Source organism: Hyla sarda, chromosome 1 (genome assembly GCF_029499605.1).
Source record: "Hyla sarda isolate aHylSar1 chromosome 1, aHylSar1.hap1, whole genome shotgun sequence".
Taxonomy (NCBI): Eukaryota; Metazoa; Chordata; class Amphibia; order Anura; family Hylidae; genus Hyla; species Hyla sarda.
The window spans coordinates 319,459,859-319,485,257 of NC_079189.1; the positions used below are offsets into that span (position 1 = coordinate 319,459,859).

The 25,399-nt window shown below is 42.1% G+C and overlaps 1 protein-coding gene and 1 long non-coding RNA gene across 3 annotated transcripts in view; one reads left to right on the top strand and one right to left on the bottom strand.

Annotated features, from left to right (window-relative positions):
- LOC130272866 (uncharacterized) overlaps nucleotides 1-1,729 on the bottom strand; it is a 53,313-nt gene extending 51,584 nt beyond the window's left edge. The window contains exon 1 of the long non-coding RNA XR_008843771.1: nucleotides 1,552-1,729. This is a non-coding gene — a long non-coding RNA (uncharacterized LOC130272866). The remainder of the gene's footprint in view (nucleotides 1-1,551) is intronic.
- Nucleotides 1-25,399, top strand: part of CORO2A (coronin 2A) — a 179,944-nt gene that overhangs the window by 60,861 nt on the left and 93,684 nt on the right. The gene's annotated exons all lie outside the window — the stretch shown is intronic.

Consider the following 25,399-nt stretch of genomic DNA (forward strand, 5'->3'; position numbering starts at 1 on the left):
TAAATCAACTGGTGGCAGAAAGTTAAACATATTTGTAAATTACTTCTATTAAAAAAATCTTAATCCTTCCAGTACTTATTAGCTGCTGAATGCTACAGAGGAAATCCCTTTCTTTTTGGAACACTGATGACATCACGAGCACAGTGCTCTCTGCTGACATCTCTGTCCATTTTAGCAACCATGCATAGCAGATGTATGCTAAGGGCAGCATGGTGGCTCAGTGGTTAGAACTGCTGCCTTGCAGTGCCGGGGACTTGGGTTCAAATCCCACTAAGGACAACAATAAATAAAGCATTATTATAATGTCAGCAGAGACTACTGTGCTCGTGTTGTCATCAGAGAGCATTCCAAAAAGAAAATAATTTCCTCTGTAGTGTTCAGCAGCTAATAAGTACAGGAAGGATTAAGATTTTTTTAATAGAAGTAATTTACAAATATGTTTAACTTTCTGCCACCAGTTGATTTAAAAGAAAAAAGGTTTTCACCGGAGTACCCCTTTAACGAACCAAAAGTTTTGCTCCTCACCATCTTGCCGGTAGCCAGGAAATCCCCATTTCTTGCTCATGGCAGCCCGTACGGTCATACCTAGGAAATGGAAGTCTACCCATCCCCCTACCCTGACGGACTGGTACGAGGAGGTTCTCTTTCTTTGTAGGATGGAGGAGTTGATGGCAGACTCCTCAGGTCGTACCGAGAAGTTCACTGCAACTTGGAGTCCCTGGCCATCATTCATTGACACCCCCCTCTACAGAGAGGGATAGTCCCCATACATAGTTCTGAATACCCAGACTGAACTGTTGTTAGTACGTTTACATTGACTGACTGTTCTCAGTGGAGGTGGGGGCTGAGTATGTCGGTGACGGGTGACGGCTCCTGAGACACAGGTTAGTGCTATGCTCCTATCCATACGCCCGTTCTCCTCCTCCCCCTCCTTCTTTCACATTCTCTCTTTTTCTCTTCCCTCCTACCCCACAATTCCCCTCTGTTCTATTACCCTCTCCCGTGAGTTCATATTTCCTAACCCCTTTGTCCATTTATTTGGCTATTGTTTGAGCCGACGTTGATTGCCATTTTCATTTCTGTTTGTGAGAACGACAGTTATTGTCCGGCGATGGCCAGTGATTTTTTAATCCTCTGATTTGATGCAAGTCGCCGATAATGGTTTCTGACAGTACTTATGTGAGGCTCTACTGCGAACCAGTTTACTCAAGTCTTTTTACCATATTACTGTACTGCCTCATGTTTCTGACATGTACTGGTGTTTGTTCTTCTGTTATTTACCATGTTTATCCAATAAAATTTGGTTGAATACTTAAAAAAAATAGACCAATATATTGAGAATGTGGCGTAGTTGCTTGTTGTGCTCCTGTAAACCAAACATACCTGTTGCTTTGCAAATGGATTGGGTAGCGCAATATTAGAGTTCATCTTGAACAGAGTGGACTGAGTTACCACCCAGCTTCTTAAAGGAAAACTGTCACATGTTCACTCCCGCACTAAACATAGGTACTGACGGATAGTGCGGGGGAAGCAGAGTCATATGATCCCTACCTTACCCGGATCCATCCGGCTTTTCGCCTGCAATCTTAGTTTTTCTATATATGCAAATGTGGCTGTAACAGGGTTTTCAGTAGCCTAGTGGCACTGTGACATCAGCGCCGGCCATCCGCAGCACCGCCCACTTATGAATATTCATCCCCCTCCCTCCGGCTCTCCCTCTCCTCGACACTGGTCTTCACTGCGCATGTCAGGAAGCTGCACATGCGCAGTGAAGACCAGTTAGGAGCGAGGGGAGAGGGAGAGCCGGAGGGAGGCAGGGAGGATGAATATTCATAATCGGGCGGTGCTGACGTCACTGTGCCACTAGGCTCCTGAAAACCCCGCCCATGCCAGTTACAGCCACATTTGCATATTTAGAAAAACGAAGATTGCGGGCGAACGGCACGACTGTCCCGGGCAAGGTAGGGATCATATCAATCAGCGTCCCCCGCATTATCCGTCAGTACCTGTGGTTAGTGCGGGAGTGAACATGTGACGGTTTTCCTTTAAAGAAACCGGCAAAGAAATAAGAAATGCTCACTGGACCTCCCACCTTAGATGGAAAGTTAATTTCATAAAGTTGATTAATAATCCTCTGGATTCTTTAGGGAATTATTAGCATTTGTGGCTTGATTGTTCTTCAGGTAACATCACTGAACCACTTGTCCATTTATTGTATATAAATATATTTAAAGGAGAACTCCAGCCAAATGAAATTGCCTTTATATATCAATGTAAAGTAAAGTGTAATGCAATGTAAAGTGTAATCTTTGCTGAGCACATGCTGTTTCTCTCACAGCATGATGATCTACAGTAGACCCCACATCACACGCCCTTCTTCTTAGCTCAGAGAGCCAAGCTTTAGTGGGATGTGTGTGATTTTACTTGATTGGCTGAGGCACACACAACACACCTATCTATATTCACTGCTCACTCTCTGAAGGCAGCCCCACCCTGCAGCTCACAGGAAACAAGCGCAGGGACTGATGGATTGTATAGTTTTTTTCCTCACTCCTTTTTCCTCATGGATTAGGCTGTTTATGTGGGCTATGGAGGTCCAATTTTGAAACAGATCAGCTGGCATGGCTTTTGGAGTCATGGTGAGCATATATATAACTTATGTTTTTATTTTTACCACTATTGGCTGGACATCTCCTTTAACTATGTAATTGACGGTAAAATGTTAGTGTGAACCTATTGCAGGGCTAGTAATGATGCTTGTGTGAATAAGTAAAGCTACTCTACTCATAATGTGTGAATACATAAAGCTTATTGATTTTATATTTACTGTAGAAAATAGTGTCCTATTCTGTCCCATTATTTCAATGTTAAATTGTATTACAGACCATTAATTAGAATAAAAAATGTACCCGATACTTGTTGGGAATCATGTATTCGCATCTCTCCCCACCTGTTGTCAGAAAAGCTGGGAGAGATTCACTCTTCAAGAATGTTCTTAGTTACATTGAACATTGGACATATTTTTTGTACAGAAAAAATCAACTGATAATTAATACTGATACTACTCTTAGCATTGTGCTTACCAATTACATAATATTATAGGACACTAATTCATTCACACTGGGGCGTGACAGTCATGTACATTACAGGAACTCTGTCATCAGTGTCACCTGCACTAACCTGTTATATATGCTTGTAGTGCTGGTGACACTGATCAAATTGATACTTACCCTATCGGGATTGGTGGCTCTATTCCACCTTACATTTTTTTTTCAGGTATGCTAATGAGCACCTTGGGGAATGGGCAGCTCTCTGCTGGTTTCTTGGGCATGGTGACATCATCGCTGTCGGGTCGGGGCTATGCCCAGCTCATACATATTCATAGTCTCTCCTGTAGTGTAAAGCTGAGAACGAGCAGGCAGAGGCAGGCAATGAATTTTGTTGTTCATCTGTCAAAGTTAAACAGATTTGTAAATTACTTCTATATAGCAGCTGTATGCTACCGAGAAAATTCTGTTCATTTTTTAATTTTTTTGTCTTGTCCACAGTGCTCTCTACTGACACCTCTGTCCGTATCAGGAACTGTCCAGAGCAGGAGAAAATCTCCATAGTAAACCTGACAGTTCCTGATACGGACATTAGGTGTAAGCTGAGAGTACTGTGGACAAGACAAAAAAGAAATTCAAAAAGAACAGAATTTCCTCTGTAGCATACAGCTGCTAAAAAGTACAGGAAGGGTAAAGATTTTTTTAATGGAAGTAATTTACAAATCTGTTTAACTTTCTGGCACCAGTTCAAAAAAAAAAAAAAAAAAAAAAGTTTTCCTTTCCACCGGAGTACCCCTTTAATGTCAAAACTCATAAAATGCTGTTAAATATGAATGCATAACTAACCAGCGAAAGAAATAATATTCACATGGTGACAACATGATGTATTAAGTGCACATTAAAAAATTTATAAATGAAAAAAGGATTCAATTAAAATATTGCTGGAGTGGCCAGTTCCAGCAATAGTGAAAAAAACAGAGGCTATATCCATATACATGCACGTATATACATACATATATACGTTAAAAATATGTAGTATCCACAACAACATGGATAAGTGCATAGTATCCATAAAAAACACACTTGACATGACACACATGCACACACACACACCTCCTAACTGAGTAAAAACAAAAATGCTAAGTGAATAAAGTGCTCAGTCATATAAGGTGACATACATTACCATAATTTTTAGGGGCCAAGGTGAACAAAAGATGAATAGATAAAGTGCTGCAAGCTGGTGGATCTCATCCAATCATGGCAATACCACAGTATCTAATAGAAAAAATTTACTGACCGCAAACACATCATGAAAGTGCAAAGTGCATATATCACAGAAAACAACATATAGTAGATCACACCCTTGGAAGCCCATGAGATAGGCAATTTACCCATACAAGAATATATATTTATAATGTAAAAGTCACTAAGGTGAAATCCCAAAGGTCAAGGATTCCTGGAAGTGTCCCTAATAAAGGATCCCGTATGACTGTTGGTGAATGATAATAACAGAACCGGTTGAACGAAAACCTCAAAAAACATCACATGCTAAATCCATATTTAAGGGCAAAAAAGAAATAATAAAAGTAAGTGTTAGAAACTATTTAAAAACTAGTGATACAAACACAGATAGTCTAAACTGAGAACGAGAAGTGGGCATCATCTACATAAACGTTACATAACTGTTAGTTTAATTCAAACCATGAGGCGTCATGGTATCCAGTTTGAATATCCATCGTGCTTCACGTTTGGCCAATATTATAGGCCAATTACCACACCTTGGGCCAACTGGAACATGGTCTATGCCTCTGAACCGGAGAAGAGAACTGTCACAATCGTATTTCAGTTTGAAGTGTTGGGGAATTGTTTTCAAACTTGCCACATCAGTTTGGTGTTCTGGGCAGAATTTCTGCAGGAGATTGAGCCGACGGCACTAGGACCGTGCGGGCTGCATTGCCGTTCCCATAGATGGCAATGCATTTCTGAGCAGATCTCCCAAAAGATCCACCCAGAAATGCATTGCAGTCTATGGGGCAGCAATGCCGTCTGCTTGGTCCTAGCGCCCCCGGCTCGATCTCCGGCAGAAATTCTGCAGTGTGAACCTAGCCCAACTGGATGTCCTGTACATGTTCCCGTACACAGCGTTTCAGTTCACGTGTAGTCATCCCGATGTATATGAGGTCACAGGGGCATGTTGCTGCATATATGACCCCTTTGGTGGTACAATTAATGGGGTGACAGATGTCATAAGTCCTACACTTAGAGGCATCATGAAAGACCGTAGTCTTATCCATATTCGGGAAAGCCATACATCTGCCGCAAGGTGATCTACCATGTCTGGGGTCACTGCTTTCAAAAATATGAGGTGTATTATGTTATACATGATGACTATGTACCAAAATGTCCCTAAGGTTCTTCAACTGATGATAGGTCACAGTAGGGTATAGAGACAACATTTTGCGTAATGTATCATCCGTCAGAAGGATAGGCCAATGACGTCTCAATCTCCATGACAGTGGTACTCTTAGAGCTGTACACCATAATACACCTAATTTGATCACAATTCTTGTCACTTACCTTTTGTGGATGCAGAAGGGATGCAAGTTTGCTGAAGACAAGCAGATGAAGGACATGGATTAATCGAACCATGTCCTGTGTTCCAGTGAGACAAAGAAACTTATTTGGTTCTGATGTTTTTAGGCGCCTGTGGTGGCAACCAAGTGAGGAGTACAAAGACAAGTGTTAATTGCCTACAGTCAAGAATAGCGGTGTGAGTGTCGTGGTTTGGGCCTGCATGAGTTCTGCTGGCACTGGGGACCGACAGTTTATTATGGGAACCATGAAAGCCAACATGTACTGGGACATACTGAAGAAGAGCCTGATTCCAACCCCTCCATCTCCCCCCCCCCCCTTTGGAGACTGGGCTTCAGGGCAGTATTCCTACATGAAAACCACCCCAAACACACCTCCATCTTGCTAAAGAAGTTGAGGGTAAAGGTGATGGACTGGGCAAGCATGTTTCCAGACCTAAACCCTATTGAGGGGGGCATCCTCAAATGGAAGGTGAGGGAATGCAAGGTCTCGAACATCCATCTGCTCTGTGATGTCATCATGGAGGAGTGGAAGAGGACTCAAGTGGTGACCTTTTGAAGCTCTGGTGAACTCCATGCTCAAGAGGCTTAATCCCTTAAGGACCAGGTTTTTTTTTTTTTTTTCCGTTTTTGCACTTTAATTTTTTCCTCCTTACCTTTAAAAAAAATTATAACGCTTTAAATTTTGCACCTAAAAATCCATATGATGGCTTACTTTTTGCGCCACCAATTCTACTTTGTATTGACATCAGTCATTTTGCCCAAAAATCTACGACGAAATTGGGGGCTATAACGCTGCACACTGATCTTTTACATTGATCAATGGTTTCTCATAGTTAAGTTTCACTTTAGACGCGACGATCAACTTTGAATGCTGCGTCTAAAGGGTTAATAGCATGGTTAATCGCTATTAGCCACAGGTCTCTGTTAGAGCCGTCACCTGGGCCCCGCGTTATAGAACGGGAGCGGACTCAGGGCGTACAGAAGGGGGTTAAATGGGCACTGTCCACAAAGGAGTAAATCCCATAGCAAACCTCTCCCGCTCTGGACAGTTCCTAACACAGACAGAGATGTGAGCAGAGAGCATTGTTGTCAGATTGGAAAGAACTACACAACTTTCCCTGTAGTATACAGCAGCTGATCAGTACTGGAGGGATTATGAATTTTAAATAGAAGTAATTTACAAATCTGTTTACCTTTCTGGCACCAGTGGATTTGAAAACATTTACACACTGTTATACAATCTGTGCACTCTCTACTTCACATTGTAGCAGAGTGCCATTTATTCACTATTGTCATATGAAAACATATAATAGAATATTTACACAAATGCGAGGGGTGTACTCACTTATGTGAGATACGATATTTCGTTGCTGGGCGGGGAATTCTAAAGAGAGTTGGATCTAGCATGACTCATAAACAGACATTAAGATACAATATGGTTTGGACATGTCTTAAAGTTTGCCCCTTTAGTCAGTTTTGACGGAGCCTGCTCTCTAAGTTTGATGTTCTATGTCAGTGGTAATGGATATTTTCAGCACTTAAGTAACTTCAAAACTGTGTTTGAAGCAGTCGGTTGATTAAAGAGACCTAAGTACTTGTGACTTATGTTTTAGCCAATTACATGGGAATATCTCCATTAAAGAACATCTACAAATGCATTGCATTTTACTAGAATGGCTGAATCATATGGATATGCTGATGGTAAAAAGTAGGATTTCTCAAAGATTCAGCTTTGAAAACATCCTAAAATGTTTTATCCTTGACAGTCTAGATATTTTTTCAAAATTAAACATTCCTGGCTGTTTAACATTGAAATGAACAAACATTGTTTTGTTTTTTTAGAAATATTTTGTAAGTGCTACATTTTAGCTTCTGTTTCTGAACTGTATGTGTTCAGTGGGGTCAGAACAAAGCTTTCTAGAGACAGCTACTTCCAGTCATTGTTATTATACATATTTTTCTTAACCACAATATAGATATCCAACTGAATATTTTTGTTTTTGTGATTCACCTGCTTGTTGGTTTTGTTTTCATGAAGTAAAAAAAATTTGTGGCTGAACTCTGATACTGCATACAAGTTGTAACTTTGCAGACATAGAATACATACTACACAGCTTTTCCAGAGAGCTTTCACATTAAATGGATTATGCACAGAATTATGATGTGCAGGGCAAATAGGGTTAATCCCTGCAGACATCATAATACATGGATAATAGATGACGCAGTCAGCAAGTTGTAATTGCGTGATCTTTCGTCTGACCTATTTTTCAATTCTCAAGAGTATGAGTTTTCTCTTTGAAATCTTTTTGCAAGATGCACATGATGTACATGCAGCAAACATATAAGGTCAAAACATTCACTGGAGGATAAAACTGTTATACTAATTGTCCTGAGTGTTGTTCCCCAATTGAGGGCTCTGTGCAGACTCCTGGCTTGTCAATCATTCTGCTGTGTGAGCTGGAGAAATGTCACAGAGCATCACTGCACAGAGCCCTGCTTGTCCTCAGTGTGAAGAGCCCTGCTTGTCGTCAGTGTCCAGAGCCCTGCTTGTCAGTGTCCAGAGCCCTGCTTGTCAGTGTCCAGAGCCCTGCTTGTCCTCAGTGCACAGAGCCCTGCTTGTCCTCAGTGCACAGAGCCCTGCTTGTCCTCAGTGCACAGAGCCCTGCTTGTCCTCAGTGCGCAGAGCTCTGCTTGTCCTCAGTGTGCAGAACCCTGCTTGTCCTCAGTGCGCAGGGCCCTGCTTGTCCTCAGTGCGCAGGGCCCTGCTTGTCCACCCACACTTCCTGTATTTGGACTCCACACAGACAATAGTTGCAGGGACAAAAATATACAAATTGCCTTATCCTTCGGTACCTCGCCTTGCCCAGCTACCTGTGTGGTCGAGCCGTGTCGGGGGTAGCGACCTGGGTGTCGCATGCTGCAGCAAGCCCATCCTGCCTTGCGGCGGGCTCTGGTGAAGACCAGCGGCACCTTAGACTCCGCTCCCCGATACGGTTCAGTCATCCGCCACACAGGCATGGATCCACATCCACACTGTGTGCCTACAGCTTTTGCAAAACAGCAGCTCCCAGCATGCCCACACATCCTATGAGTTGTAGTTTTGCAACAGATGGAGGCATATGATTGGTAAAACTGATTTTCAGCAGTGTTGCTGCAGGCTGTGTTCCTCCACTTGTTGCAAAACCACAACTCCCAGCATGCCCACACATCATTTGGCTGTGCAGGCATGCTGGGAGTTGTAGTTTTGCAACAGCTAGAAGCATATGATTGTAGTCCCCCTGTAACACACACACATTCACTTCATATATTCAGAGACAGCTTCTGAGCCTTCACAGAGAGAGAAAATAATGAAATTGTCCTCTTCTGACCCCTATAACTTTTTTCTTTTTCAATTTAAGTGGCGGTATGAGGGCTAATTTTTTTGTACCGTGATCTGAAGTTTTTATCAGTACCATTTGTGTATTGATCGGACTTTTTGATCGCTTTTTATTCATTTTTTTTTTTTGGTATAAAAAGTGAACAAAAATACTCTATTTTGGACTTTGGAATTTTGTTGCGCGTACGCTATTGACCATGCGATTTAATTAACGATGTGTTTTTTTAGTTCGGACATTTACGCACACGGTGATACCACATATGTTTTATTTTTATTTACACAGTTTTTTTTTATTTTTTTTTTTATGGGAAAGGGGGGGGGGTGATTTAAACTTTTATTAGGGAAGGGGTTCAATCCGCTTTATTAACTTTTTTTTTTTGCAATGTTATGCATGCAGTACATTGATTCAATACACTGATCACTGCCATTGCATTGCAATGCATTGATCACTGTTATAGGCAGTTGATTAGCCAAGCCTGGATTTCAGGCTTGGAACAATCGCCGATCGGACACGCTGGAGGCAGGTAAGGCACCCTCCTGTTGCGTTCTAGCTGATGGTCCCGATCAGCCCGACTGAGCTGCCGGGAAGCTTTTACTTTCACTTTAGTTGATCGCCACGTTTAAAGAGTTAATGCAGGACATCAGTTCGATCGGCAATGTCCGGCATTAGCCATGGGTCCTGGTTGCTTTTAGCCATACCTCGGGAGCAGCTTATGGACGTTTATAAATGTCCATATGTGGCAAAGGGTGGCAATAATTTTGTACAGCCCATTTTTGGAGTTTGGTGTGACATTATGTCCAATTTTCTTTTTTTCCTTCCTTTTTTGGTTTAGTTCCAATACACACAAAGGGAATACACATGTGTATAGCAAAACACGTGTTACTGCAATCCTTTTCTGTGAGAAATACTTCATATTCTTGTCAGGGGTGCCAACATTTAGGCCCATGACTGTGTAGTTTCTCAATTATTGTACTATTTAAAGCTAACCTCTTTTTTTTTTTTTTTTTTGAACAATATTGGTGTGCATAAATTTGTCATTTTCTGACCCCTTTAACTTTTTAATTTTTCCACATATGGGGATGTAAGAGGGCTCAATTTTTGTGCCTATGGCATAGCATTACACAGTAAGATCAGCTGTCAAGATATATCATGGATACATCATTGAATCGGCAATTGGGCGGCAGGAGGCAGGTAAGAGGACACTCCTCCCACATTTTGACTCACGGAACAGACGTGATCGCGGGGGTTCCGTGAGCTGCTGACATCTTCCACTTTTACTTTAGACGCCGTGATCAGCATTGATCACGTTGTTTAAAGGGTTAAATGCCATGCAGTGGTGGGATCAGCAGTGAGTGTGAGGCTACTGCTTAAAGGGGTACTCCGGCCCTAATACATCTTATCCCTATCCAAAGGATAGGGGATAATATGTATGATCGCTGGGGACCCCCGTAATCTGTCATTCCGCACCCACCTTTGTGAGCTCACCGCAGCGCAGGAGGCTCGGAGTGTGAAGTATGACTCCCACGGAGCCGAAGTATCGTGACGTCACAACTCTGAGCATTGTAGTGCACCCACAGAACACTTTACATCCACATATGGGGTATGTTCTTATGAAAGAAATGGGGTTACAAATTTTGGGGGGATTTTTTCTTATTTTCCATTGTGAAAATGAAAAATTTAGGGTAACGCCAGCATTTTAGTGAAAAAAAACAAAAATTCATCAAACATCGGTGGGGTGTTAAGGCTCACTATACACCTTGTTACGTTCCGTGAGGGGTGTAGTTTCCAAAATGGGGTCACACGTGGTTACTTATTTTTTGCGTTTATGTCAGAACCACTGTAAAATTGGCCACCCCTAAAATCAGTCACCAATTTAGGCCTCAAATGTATATGCATTTCCGTATTAAGGAGAAATTGCGTTACAAATTTTGGGGGTCTTTTTTTCTTTTTACCTCTTGTGAAAATGAAAAGTAGGGGGTAACACCAGCATGTAAATTTTTACACTAACGTTTCCTTTTCATATGGGGTAAAAGGAGAAAAAGCCCCCAAAAATTTGTAAAGCAATTGCTCCCGAGTACGGAAATACCCCATATGTGGCCCTAAACTGTTTCCTTCAAATACGACAGGGCCCAGAAGTGAGAGAGCGGCATGCGCATTTGAGGCCTAATTTAGGGATTTGCATGGGAGTGAACTTTGATGAAAGCAGTACAATTGGCTCCGCTATCAAAAATATTTTACGCCAGTGATTCCCAAACAGATGCCTCCAGCTGTTGCTAAACTCCCAGCATGCCTGGACAGTAAATGGCTGTCTGATAATGCTGGGAGTTGTTGTTTTGCAACAGCTGAAGGCTCCATTTTGGAAACACTGCTGTACAATAAGTTTTTTATCTTAAATGGGGGGAAGGGGGGGGCACAGTGTATGGGGGTATATATGTAGTGTTTTACCCTTTATTTTTGTGTTACTGTAGTATGTTTAGGGTACATTCACACGGTCGGGGGTTTAAGGTGAGTTTCCCGCTAGGAGTTTGAGCTGCAGCCGAAAATTTTCCACAGCTCAAGCTTGAAGCAGGAAACTCACTGTAAACCCGCCCATGTGAATGTACCCTTTACATTCACATGGGGGGGCAAACCTCCAGCTGTTGCAAAACTACAACTCCCAGCATGCACTGACAGACCGTGCATGCTGGGATTTGTACTTTTGCAACAGCTGGAGGCACACTGGTTGGAAAACCTTCAGTTAGGTTCTGTTACCTAACTCAATATTTCCGGACTACCGTGGGTGGGCAGGGCGGGGAAACCAAACTTTAACCCCCCCCCCATTGCCCCTGATACGCCCTGCGTCCTGAAGAGGTTAAAGGGGTACTCCGGTGGAAAGAATATTTTTTTTTAAATGAACTGATGTCAGAAAGTTAGACATTTATAAATTTCTTCTCTTTACAATTTCTTCTATTAAAAATTGATAGGATAGTTTTGCTATGGGATTTGCTCCTGCTCTGGACAGTTCCTGACATTGACAGAGGTTTTAGCAGTCTTCCTCTGTAGCATACAGCAGCGTATAAGTACTGATAGGATTAAGATTTTTTAATAGAAGTAATTTACAAATCTGTTTAACTTTGTGGCACCAGTTGATGTAAAAAGAAATGTTTTCCATTGGAGTACCCCTTTAACCCCTTAAGGACCAAGCGCATTTTCACCTTAAGGACCAGGCCAATTTTATTTTTGCATTTTTGTTTTTTCCTCCTCGCCTTGTAAAATCTGTAACTCTTTCATATTTCCATCTACAGACCCATATAAGTGCTTGTTTTTTGCGTGACCAATTGTACTTTGTAATGAAACCTCTGATTTTACCGTAAAATGTACGGCGAACCCCCCAAAAAAAATTTTTAGGGAGGAATTTAAATGAAAACCACAATTTTGCACATGTTGGGGGGGTTTCGTTTTCACACTGTACAATTTATGGTAAAAATGACATGTGTTCTTTATTCTGTGGGTCAATATGATTAAAATGATACCCATGGCTAGATACTTTTATATTTTTGTACCGCTTAAAAAAAATAAATCTAAAACTTTTTGTACAAAATCGGTAATCTAAAATCGCTCTATTTTGACCACCTATAACTTTTTCATTTTTCCGTATATAGGGCGGTATGAGGGCTAAATTTTTGTGCCGTCATCTGAAGTTTTTATCGATACCACATTTGCATATATAAAATTTTTGTATCATTTTTTATAAATTTTTTTTAATAAAATGTGACAAAAAAGCTGAATTTTTGGACTTTTTAAAAAAATTTTTACGTTTACGCCGTTCACCGTACGGGATCATTAACATTATATTTTGATAGTTCGGACATTTACGCACGCAGCGATACTAAATATGTTTATTTTTTTTTTTAAACATGCTTTTTGGGGGTAAAATGGGAAAAATTTACATTTTTTTTTTTACTGGGGGAGGGGATTTTTTTTACTTTTTATGTTTACATTTTTCAACTTTTTTTTTAACACTTTTAATGTCCCCATAGGGGACTAGCTATAGCAATCCTTTGATTGCTAATACTGTTCAGTGCTATGTATAGGACATAGCACTGATCAGTATTATCGGCTATCGACTGCTCTGGTCTGCTCGATCTCGGACCAGAGCGGGAGACGGCCGGAGCGCGGTGAGGGGACCTCCGGCCGCCATTACAGATGATCGGATCGCCGCGGCACCGCTGCAGGCGATCTGATCATCTATTTTATTATGCGCATTGCCGCAGATGCTGGGGTTCATGGCATCTGAGGGGTTAATGACAGACATCCGCGCGATCGCGGATGTCTGCCATACCTGCCTTGTATGACGCGAGCACCGCTCCGATGCTCGCGGTCATACGCAGGACGTAAATGTACATCCTGGTGCGGGAAGTCCCTCCAAATAGTGACGTACTTTTACGTCCGTGGTCGCTAAGGGGTTAAGGATTCAGAGCCTACAGGTACGCCCTTGATCCTTAAGTACCAAACACAAGAGCGTACCCGTACGCCCTTTGTCCTTAACAGGTTAAAATACAATAATCCAGGAAAGACCATTGTATGTTGAAAATATTATAACCTGAGGCTACTGTAACCTAAGAGATCACTGTTGTCTTATCGGTCATGAAGTCATATAACCAAACTGGGGAACGCATGGGGGCGGGGTTTCATGCGGTGACATGCGATTTTCTGCGATCGCCGACATTGGAGGGGGGGGGGTCTCAGGACCCCCCTCGGCGATGTGCCGGGATGCCTGCTGCGGGGACCGAAATTTCCACGGGCTTATGCATACGCCCCATGTCCTAAAGATCTCGGGATGCAGGGCGTATGCATACGCCTGGCGTCCTGAAGAGGTTAAGGAAGGGTTAAATCACATTTATTAATACTTTTTTTTTTTTTCACTTCCTTTTTTTTTGCATAGGGGGCTATAACATTGCATACACTGATCTCTTACACTGTTCACTGCCATGCAATAGCATGGCTTTGATCAGTATAATCGGCGCTTGACTGCTCCTGCCTGGATCTCAGGCACGGAGCAGTCATTCGGCGATCGGACACTGAGGAGGCTGGTAGGGGTCCTCCTGCTGTCCTGCAAGCTGTTCGGGACGCCGTGATTTTATTGCGGCGGTCCCTAACAGCCCGACTGAACTGCCGGGATGCTTTCGGTTTTACTTCAGACGCGGCGGTCAACTTTGATCGCAGCGTCTGAAGGGTTAATACTGGGCATCACCGCAATTGTTGATGTCTGGTATTAGCCGCGGGTCCCGGCCGTTGATGGCCACTGGGACCGACCCGATATCACGCGGGTTCACCGCGCGACCCCGTGTTATATCGCGGGAGCCGATGCAGGACGTAAATATACGTCCTAAGTCATTAAAGAGTTAAGGCATATTTACTATTGCAATATGATATAAATGTCTTTTACCACATTTCACCCTGGCGTCACAAGTGGGTGTGATAAATTCCGTCTGTGTCTCTCTAAGTACTTGAAAGTAATGGGGAATGTATAAGTGCTATATTGTACAACTGTCTTATTATTGTACACTGGAGGGTTGAAGCAGGATAACGCTACTTTCATCCTGCCGTTATGACACGGGAGAAAAAATTTAAGATGATGGCCATTAAAGTAAAAAGAAAAAGAAGAGAACTTAACGGCTATTCTCGACGGTAGTGTGAAAATAGCCTAACCCTGTTCCATTATTAACCTAGCCACGCTGAGTGACATCTACCTGTAAATAGATGAGACCAAGTGCTTTAGTTATGACAGGATGTGAGGTTGTTTTGTGACACATCTACTTCTAGTCTAAAGCTGGCCATACACCTGAGAGAGCCCTCACTAATGTGATCATACTAGAATGTAAAGGAGAAAAGCTCAAGGTTGTTAGGTAGGGAGTGTAGAGAACCTTCAGGAAGGAAGAATAGGTAGCTATTAGAATTTCTGATCTATCAGATAAAGGTTTCCTACTATATTAAAGGGGTAGTCCGGTGGAAAACTTTTTTTTTTAAATCAACTGATGCCAGAAAGTTAAACAGATTTGTAAATGACTTCTATAAAAAAATCTTTACCCTTCCAATACTTATTAGCGGCTGTATACTACAGAGGAAATTTTTTCTCTTTTTGGTTTTCTTTTCTGTCGCGACCAGAGTGCTCTCTGCTGACACTTCTGTCCATGTCAGGAACTGTCCGGAGCTGGAGAAAATCCCCATAGCAAACATATGCTGCTCTGGACAGTTCCTAAAATGGACAAAAGTGTCAGCAGAGAGCACTGTGTTCGTAACAGAAAAGAAATCCCAAAAGAAAATAATTTCCTATGTAGTATACAGCCGCTAATAAGTACTGGAAGAATTAAGAATTTTTTTATAGAAGTAATTTACAAATCTGTTTAACTTTCTGGCACCAGTTGATGTAAAAAAATTTTTTTTCCACCGGAGTACCCCTTTAAGCTGGGCCTCTTTGTTAGAGAGCTGCGTTCCCAGCTAATACAGGGTAGCTGCCTGAGACTGTGCAGGGTAGCTGCCTGAGGCGCAGAACGAAATGTGCATTTCGTTCTGCGCCTCCAGGCTCTCCACCTTATGAGCCATTATCACTCTCTCTTTCTTGAGCTCTTCCATGGCTACCAACCTAGCCTGGTGATCACTTTGTAGAGCCTTATATGCCTCACGCAAAACATTCACTTCTTCCTCCTTGAATGAGATCTGCTTGGCAAGACTCTCTCCAATTCGCTCTCCTTGCTGGTCACAAGATCCTGGGAGTGGGACAGTGAATCCTGCAGAGCCACAAACTCACTTTTGTGGAGCTCCATATCTTTCTGCAGCTGAAGTTTTGCTTCCTGCTCTTTCTTTAAGTCTGCAAGCATTTTTTCTTTGTCCTCTGTCAGATAATAAACCTTTTTTCTTTTTGCACCAATTTTGCAGAAACCATCTGTAAGGTTTCTTCAAGATTCTGGATCTGCCCCCTTTTCTTACCAAGTCCAGCTTTGTTTTTCGGAGATCTTACTTACAGCAGTCTCCTCACTCTCTCGCTGCTGGACCTTAAGACATTCTCTTGTCCTCTGACAGTCACTTGTCCTTGGCCTGTCTCTTCCTTCAGCTAACTCGATCCGGCTTTTCTCCTCCTTTAGGAGTTGTCTTCCCCGTTTGCAAGGGTCTTGGCCCGTTGGGCCTCAGGGTAGTTCCTCGCTGTCTATCTGCTCACTGGCAGATTACTTTCACTTCACCATAGTCTCTCCACCGCCCAGCAGAGACGTCTAGGGCTCCGGGGTCTGCAACAACATCTGGTTCAGTGGTTCGACCCTCCTGGTCACGATCCATCTTTGGTCCAGATGTCACGTCTCTTTCACTCAGGACTCTGTCTGTGACAGTAAGCACAGCACCCAGCTCAACATGTACTCTCGTCAGTACTTCTTCATTATCCACAGCCATCACTGTAGCTTCTTTTTCAGCCACAGTCACCTCTTCTAGATGACCACGAAATTTCAGCCCCCCTTGGGCTCATCTTTAACTGGCAGATAGAACCCATGTTCTGGCACCTGCTCTGTTTCTGTTTTTACTGAAGATTCTGTTTCAGAAATAGGCACACTTGTCACTTGAGTCTCTAGATCCTCTTGGACGTGACTCGTGGTCTGTTCTTCAGCTCTCCCAGCAGTCTGGCAGACCCCTATCTGACATATATATAGTGACTGCTGACACTCCTCGTCCTCAACCTCTACTGAATAACTCTCAACTAGTGTGTGGTGCAAGCCAGGTGTTGTAGGTCTATCAGGTGTACCTGCTCTAGCCACCCAACAGTTGTCCCATAATTGCTGTAAAAGTGGAAAATCCATCCCCAGTACTACATCATACTCCAAGGAGGGCTCTATTGCAACCTTGTGACTCACAGTACCATAGGTAGTAGAAATACAGACATTAACAGTTTTATAACCCCAAATATCTGCCTGTATAGACACTGACAATATCCGACTTTCTGCAACTGGTCTTATTCAGACTTATTATACCCCTAGGCTCTAGCAAAGCAATCATCTTTTTATCATCTACTACCAGCTCATACAGGTTTTCTTTTGTCCTGTCTGAGTTTGCCACAGTACACATTACTTCAGTAAACATTGGCATGCGTTTTTCTCAAAAAAATTGTATCACAATGCACAGGTACAAAATTTAAAGGACAGTTCATAGAACTATGACCTAACTCATGCAAAGTGCGTTTTGCTAAATTTTCTCCCAGTCCTGCATGCAACATTTTCTGTTAACTAGACTTTTTTTTTTAGTCCAGCCTGCAGAGTGTGAAGAGTCCCATCAGTCTTCAAGAGGGGTCCCGCACCCTCACATGATTTCACAACTGGACATAGGTTGGAGTAACCTTGGACAGAGTTCACACAGTCAAGTAGTGACACACCACCCACCATTACCTCAGGAACCTTTGTGTGCGATTTCCCTGGCATATTCTCTCCATTCCACAACTGCCAAAAATATGGAAAGTCTCTGCCCAGTATAATCTCTATCTCAAGCTTGACACACCCTTCCATCACATGGCTTACTGTCCCATAACAGGTTTCAAAATCAATCAGAACACTCTTGCTAGGCTCTGATCGGGTCTTCAAAAATGGTATTATGTCCGGCATGACTCTTGATACAGCCTGCTGACAGTCCAAATCCACGAACAGTGGGATTCCACCCACCAGCAACTCACGGGTCCTCACATCCATCTTTTCTGGCCTGCTGGCCAGAGGATAATCTGGTATGAAGACTTCCTCTTTCTGAGCTTCAGCTGATCTCTTTAAAGCATAGCTCCTACCATCCTTTTTATTTTATTTTTTTCTGTCCATGCCTCTTGCCCATCTATCCCTAACCCCCTCCTTGCCTTTAATTATTTTTTTTACTAACTTAGAAATGGCTTTTTGTCTACCTGGTAGTGTGCTCACTTACCATTCAGACTTCCCCAGCAGGTGCAACGTCACTGATGCCTGCTGGGGTCGACTTCTGCCCTTAGCTCATCTATACACCCTTAGCTTATCTATACAGGCCATGATTGTTTTCCTAACAGTGTACCTCCAGCTGTTTCACAACTACAACTCCCAGCTTGCCCAGACATCTATTATCTGTCAGGGCATGCTGGGAGTTGTAGTGGTGAAACAACTGGAGGAACCCTGTGTTGAAAACAGTCTTTGTTACAGCCACCAACCCCCGCCACCCCCCCCCCAAACCAACTCTCTATAAGACCTCAGATCAGACATACCCAAGTATGTCCTGAGGTAGCAGCAGCGCAGGAAGCCAATGCGCGCAGACCCTGCGTTCGCAGCGCAGGTTGACTGAATTCAGACTGATGTCCGTCCGGAATCGGTCCGAATTCAGCTGTGATGTCACTGCAGGCTGCAGCCGGTCACAAGGAGGGAGACCCCTTGTGGCTGGATTTTCAACAGAAAATTTAAATAATTTCCACAAAGAAAAAATAATAGAAGTATATTAGAGATATGTTGTAGTACTACAACATATAAAAAAAAAATATGGTGCTCACCATACCATCAGTCTTGGCGGCAACTGGTTGCTGTCTAGGTCGGTTGCTCCAGGCAATGGCCTTGTGATGTCGACCCTTCTTTGCAAAAAATAATCATGCACGGCTCACCGCTGCTTTGACACACTGGTCAAACTCTCCTGCTGTACTGACAGCCACTTGTCAGCAGGATCGTTGCCCCTAGCAACAACTCCAACGTGATGCCCGCATCTTCCACCAATTGTAGGGGTTTCACTCTGGGATTGTCCTTTGCTGTAGCCAAAGGAAACGTTTTTCACAGTAAACCAGCAAACAGCAAGTCCTTTCTGCAATTCTGGCTCCTTGCCAGACACAATAAATCCTGCAGCCTTATAAAATACAGTTCACATTTGAACATAAAGTCCCATTCTCACAGCCACCTGCTGTATGTTACCAGAGCCACTGCTCTCACTCCGGGAGTCCACACTTGTGTTCCCTGAGGAAGGAGCGAAAGTGCGCTCGGGGTCCAGGCACAGCATCGGGAGTACACATGGGTAAGCTATGAGGCGGTTAGCACTTATTTAAGTTTACACTATTGATTGTAGGCAGATTGCAGCAGGTACCCCTATTCTGGGAAGAAACTGTGCTATATAGTGCACCCTTCTGCATTCAGGCCCCATACAATAATAGGATTAAGTAACACTGCATCATAATACTTAGCTTTAACACAGTATGTTATATATTTTATTGTGACAGAACAAAATACTGTCTGCAATTGGTGCTGGTCTTGGTAATTTTTATGTCTGTAACCCGGTGAACAGTACTATAAAGATATATGTTGTTGTATTTTTTTTTTTTTTAAACTATTGAATAAAAGCTAATTTTTAATGTATTGGTATCAACTTGGTTCTTTTTGGTATATACTTCTGTATAAGGCTGCATTCACACCTCGTTTCAGCCTACGGTTGCCGGATCCGGCTGGGGGAGGGGAAATCGAGCGCTCCCGTACCCCAGCCGGACCGGCGCTGAAATCCATTTACTTTTATGAGCCGATCGGAGTCAAACGGTGACTCCAGTCTGCGCATTTTCGACCCGTTGTGGTTTCCTGACCGGACCTAAAACTGTACTATGCTACGGTTTTATATCCGGTCACAAAACCGGATTTGGGTCAAAAACGAGCCGACCAGAGTAACCGTTTGACTCCGGTCGGCTCATTAAAGGAAATCTGTCATCAGAATCACCCGCACTAAACCTGTTACACAGGCTTGTAGTGCGGGTGATCCTGATTAAAACGCTTCTTACCTGGTTAAAAATGGTTCAGCGCTTCTTCAGATATCTATATTTTTAGTTTTCTGTTATTCCCTGGCTTGGGACTCAGTGGGAGGTGTTATCATCTGGGACTCGGCCACACATCATTCTAGCTGGGCGGAGCTGCCATCCGGCTCATGAATATTCATGAACTTATCCTCCTGGTCTAATTCTTCTTTCTCGGTCTACGTTCATGAATATTCTCGTGTGGCCAAGTCCCAGATGATAACACCTCCCACTGAGTCCCAAGCCAGGGAATAACAGAAAACTAAAGATATAGATATCTGAAGAAGCGCTGAACCATTTTTAACCAGGTAAGGAGCGTTTTAATCAGGATCACCCGCACTACAAGCCTGTGTAACAGGTTTAGTGCGGGTGATTCTGATGACAGATTTCCTTTAAAGTAAATGGATTTCAGCGCCAGATCCGGCTGGGGTACGGGAGCGCTCGGTTTTCCCCTCCCCCAACTGGATCCGGCAACCGTAGGCTGAAAATGTGGTGTGAATGCAGCCTAAGGGAGAGACTATTCTGTTTCTTTTCCTTTAAAAGCACACTTCCCCTTTCTGCTAGCCTCATTGATTAGGCCACAGATGGAGGTTTCTCCAGTATCAGGAAGGGAAATACACCCTTTCCTTGCCACACTGCACAAAAGTTATCAAATGCTCTGCGCACCAGCACACACAAAAAGGTGTAGAAAAATGCTTGACTTACACCTACAATGATAAATGCCGGCCTCTTTCTCTGTGTGTGCGTTTACTGTATGGGTATGTTCACACTGCTGAATTCGGAGGGAAATTCCGCACAGTGAACGTTAGCATCAGTGTGAATGGGTCTTCCGCGAGACCCGTTCACACTGCGGAATTTCAGCAGTGGACAATTCCACCTCTGAAATTTTTCAGCGCAAAGAAAGAACATGTTCTTTCTTTGTGTGGAAGTCCGCGAGCACTGCATAACAGTCATTGGTGACGGCACAGTGCCGCACGGTCATACTGCTGCTGCCAGGCTGAATCTTCGCTCGCTGAATTACACGAATGGAGATTCAGCTACATATCCGTAGTGTGAACATACCCTATGGCAGACACCATAGACTTTAGGCTTCAGCCACCAGATCATGGAGAATTTTAAATTTTAGAGGAGGCCAGCAAAGCAAAAATCTAGCAATAAATGCTGTATACAAGTTAGATAATGGTCAGAAATAGTACTGCTTCTCAAGTACACAAAGGACTCCTATCCTGAAAAGTCACCTGAAACAAAAAGTACACATTAGAGCTGCTGTATGCGCCTGCTGCATGCGGTACACTGGTTGAATTTTGCCGGCTAAATGTCTACAGTGTGAATCAGACCATAAACATGTTTTTTTATTTATTTTTATTTACTATCTGTTTTAAAATCTTGAAATCTTGCAGTTTCCCTTTTCCTCACTAAACCTTAAACTAAGCTGAGATTCCTTATCTGCCTCCCCCTTCTACGCAATACATTCACTAAAGGGCTTTTTTTTTTTTTTTTTTTTAGATTTGGTTAATAAAGGAAAACCTCTTAACTGTGCCATGTTAATAAAAAAATAAAATAAAAAATAAAAATCTTCATTTCTAAATATAATTTCTTTTGGCCTAGTCCTCCACAGAAGTTTACAACTCTGATATGTGGGGGTGTATGTAACATGTCAAATCATTATTATACAACACTATGCCATGATTACAGGGTACTTGTTTGTTTTTCGTAAAGGAGCGTGTGTGTGTGAACATGTGGAACAGTTCTCTTATGCGTATGCCACAGATTCTGTGGCAGAAAATGTGTTTGGATTATCTGTATGCATTATCACATATCACAGTTCTTTCTTTCAAATAGCGAAAATAAAATCAATTGTACATTATCCCAGAGAAATAGGAGCACTCTTCAGGCAGTGGGATACTCTGGCCTTGCCCAGACATAAGGGAGGTGGAGGAGGATGGGTATGCATGAGACGAAAATGCAGCTGTGCTGTTTTATCGGACTTGATTCATGCTGTGATTTCACTGCAAAATGATGTAGCCATCCTCTGCTGAAGTCCTGCTGTCCACTGACGTAATGCCTCCTCTTACTACTCATGTAATGCTTCCTCTTAAGGCCTACTGATTCCACCGGGCGTTGGTGATATCAACTCATAACCATGGTAAATGTTTGCATAAGGAATTTTATAACCAGGAGAATTGTGATGGAACAATGTGTGATCATTTTAATAAGTAATATTACAAACCTTATATTTGGGGAGACTTATAATCTTTCCAGACACCTGCATAATCTTGCATGCTCTGATACACTGTACACAGATGTATCCATTAATATCTGGAATATGATTTCTTTAAGGCTGGGTTCACATCATGATTTGACCTTCCGATGCACAGATACGATTTTGGAAGCTCAAATCGCCTGAAATTGTATCTGAGCCCCATAATAGTTAATGGCTCTGTATCTGTCAGTACCTCTCCGTGCACAAATATGATTTCCAGCGATTTGAGCTTCCGAAATCGTATCTGTGCATCGGAAGGTCAAATCGTGATGTGAACCCAGCCTTACACAAACACCAATATTCACACTCACACTGGGGCCATTTTCATTGGAAGATCTTTACCTATCCGTATGGTTTTAGAGTGCGTTATAAAACCAGTGTACCAGTATGCAAACATGGTGAACACCTATTAAGTAGAGTTACCCACCTACAAAGAAGAAAAATATGCAGTGCAATACATGGTAGAAATTGTGAGAGCAGCCATAGATTTCTGCTGTAGACAGTTTTTTGCAGTCATGGACACAGATTACTGTCATTCAGTTGGGCTTAGTGGGCGTCCTCCTCTGCATTGTGTATTGAAGACGCAGTACGCTTGCCATAAATTTCATGTCACTTATTACGACATAACATGCGACAAAATATGTAAAAACAGTGTGTGAACATAGCATATTAGGGCCACTGCTCTATTCACAGTACAGCTATATACTGTCATTATTCAGTAGGAACTCTATTGGACTCTCCTAGGTGTAATTACAATGTACTGTAGTTCCCTTTAGCAATGATCTGCCATGGAAAAGGAGTATTATTCGTAAACAACCATTGTTCTGCTGATCGTGGTTCATGTAAAATCAAGACATATTTGGCATAATTGACACCCTTCATTGTACCTTATAATGTATTGTAAAACCAGAAGAAAAAATATTTTTGGAACTGTATTATGCATATTTTGTAAGTGTTGACATCTTGTCTAACACATTACAGGGATAAGAAGGAAGTGCTTGCTGATTCATCAGTATGACTTGTGTTGTCTTCTCACCGCCCAGGGCTCTTCACCTGCTTCTGAACTCTGCCTTTTTTTCTGCTTGGTAATTCTCTCTAACCCACTATTTACTTTGGCCATGTGATGTGCCAGGCTTTCTGTAATGTGTTTTAGTTTAAGATGGTTTCATGTAGAACATAAATGACAAAAGTTTGTTATAAAATAAAAAAAATATTATGATACAGTTCTAATACATAAAGTGATCTAATGCTGAACATTGAGGTCGTTGTCAGTGCATATAGCCTCAGGTTATGCATCTTAAATGCTGTGGATACTTTTGAAATAGAAAAAAGGCAATGCGAGTTGTCCTCCAAGCGTGCTCTCCCCTCTGCCAACACTGTAAGATATCCCTAAGGCTCCTTTTACATGGGGAGACTTCTGCCCATTAGGAGCACTAATCAACTTTGTACACGTTGCTTGGCACTCATTAAAAGAAGCGCCATACACACTGTCACAATTGTTTGTGTGCCCCCACACTTAAATTACCTATACATTACCTAAAACTAGGTCAATGTAACATCTTGTGCTCTTGGTTTTAAAATGGCAAGAAAATACCTTTCTATAGGAACCGTTTTTCTTCCAAATCTTAGATAAAGGAGTAGACCTTGGTAATTTTAAAACCTCCTTAGATCTAAATCGATCTTTTGTTTCATTCATTACACACAACAAAAAAACACACAACACACAGCCTAGTGGTGGATATAAACAAATGTTAATATGTCAATTATACACCAATCTTACTATGAAACAAAATGGATCTCCCCTCTGTGTCAATTTTGATATCATATACTGTACATTTTATATTTTTGTGTACTTATACACACACCCCTAGAAAAAGAAGAGTATACAGAGTGGTACTAAAGTGAACTTCAAGTGAAGGAATAGAAAGAATGCACTCACCACACGAATAGTGCTTATCATTTGCGCCGTTCTTTATAAAAAAAAACTTGTTTGCGTGGTGTACAGCCAGATACATCAGTGGGATACAGCATGGAAGGCGGTGCTCGTGCAGGGGAGGAGAAAACAGACGACAGGTTGTTTCACATCACTGGGACATTTCTTCCGGTCTAGTTTTACAATAGGTGAGTAGTGCTTATATGTGAAATACAAAATTGGGGGGCGTGTACATATTAAAAACAAAAATGTACAATACAATATGAAGAAAGATCGTTTTGCCCATTTAGTCCAAGCAGACCTAAAGCATTAAGACGGCTTCTCTATTCAATAGTAGGCGGTCATGATCGTTTCCCATTTCTGTAGGTTTCCAATGTTCTATGCCTGCAAATTTCACTGCTGCACGGTTTCCTGCATGTGCTTCATGCATGTGGTTTATAAATCTCATAGCTCCAGAGAGGGTTCTTAATGAGTATAAATGTTCTCGGATTCGTTTGTATACATTTCTTATGGTTTTTCCTATATAAAATTAAGCACGGACATACGAGACAATAAACAACATGCATACTTTTGCATGTTATGACCTGATGGGGCTTTAATCTCATTACCGCCTAGTGTGAATACTCTTTTAGCCATATTGTTTTGGCAGCAAGAGCAGTTTCTGCAAGGGCAGTTTCCTTGGGGAGCTGTACGATCCAACCATGTTTTTTTTTTTTTTTTTTTTTTTTCTAGAATGGTTTTTAATTTTATTTTTAATGAAACCTCCTATTTTGGTTGTTTTTCTGTTTTAATTTAGCTATGTTTTGTAGATCACTTTCTATCATGAACCAGTTTTTTTGTATTGCTGACTTTATGGCTCTGTTCATAGATGTATTCTGGAAAACAAATTTATAAATCTCTCTTCTCTATGTTGTTTTACTTTCCTATCTTGTAATAATTCAGCTCGGTTCACATTTTTGGCTCTTTCTGCTGCTTTTGCAATTCTTGTTTTGGGGTAACCACGTTGCAATAGAAGGTTAGTCAGTTCCTCCACCTGTTGGGCATATAACGCTGGATCATCGTTGATCCTCTTTAGGCAGAGGAACTGACTATAGTGGACAAACTGCTTAAAATCATCATCCGTGCCATCCCATACCAAGAATATGTAACTGACATATCTGAGATATAGTTTTATATATTTAGTATATGGATTGTCACTAGAGAAGATCATTTTGCTTTCTAATATGGCAAGAAAGATATTTGCAAGACACCGCGGTACCCCAGGCTTGCACATACCATTGCCCATCATATACAAATGTATTATTTGTCAAGATAAACTCAACTGCCTCAGAAATGAATTCAACAAAGTTGGGAGATTAACATGTGGTGGACACAAACGTCCTGAGATCCTGTATACCCGCAT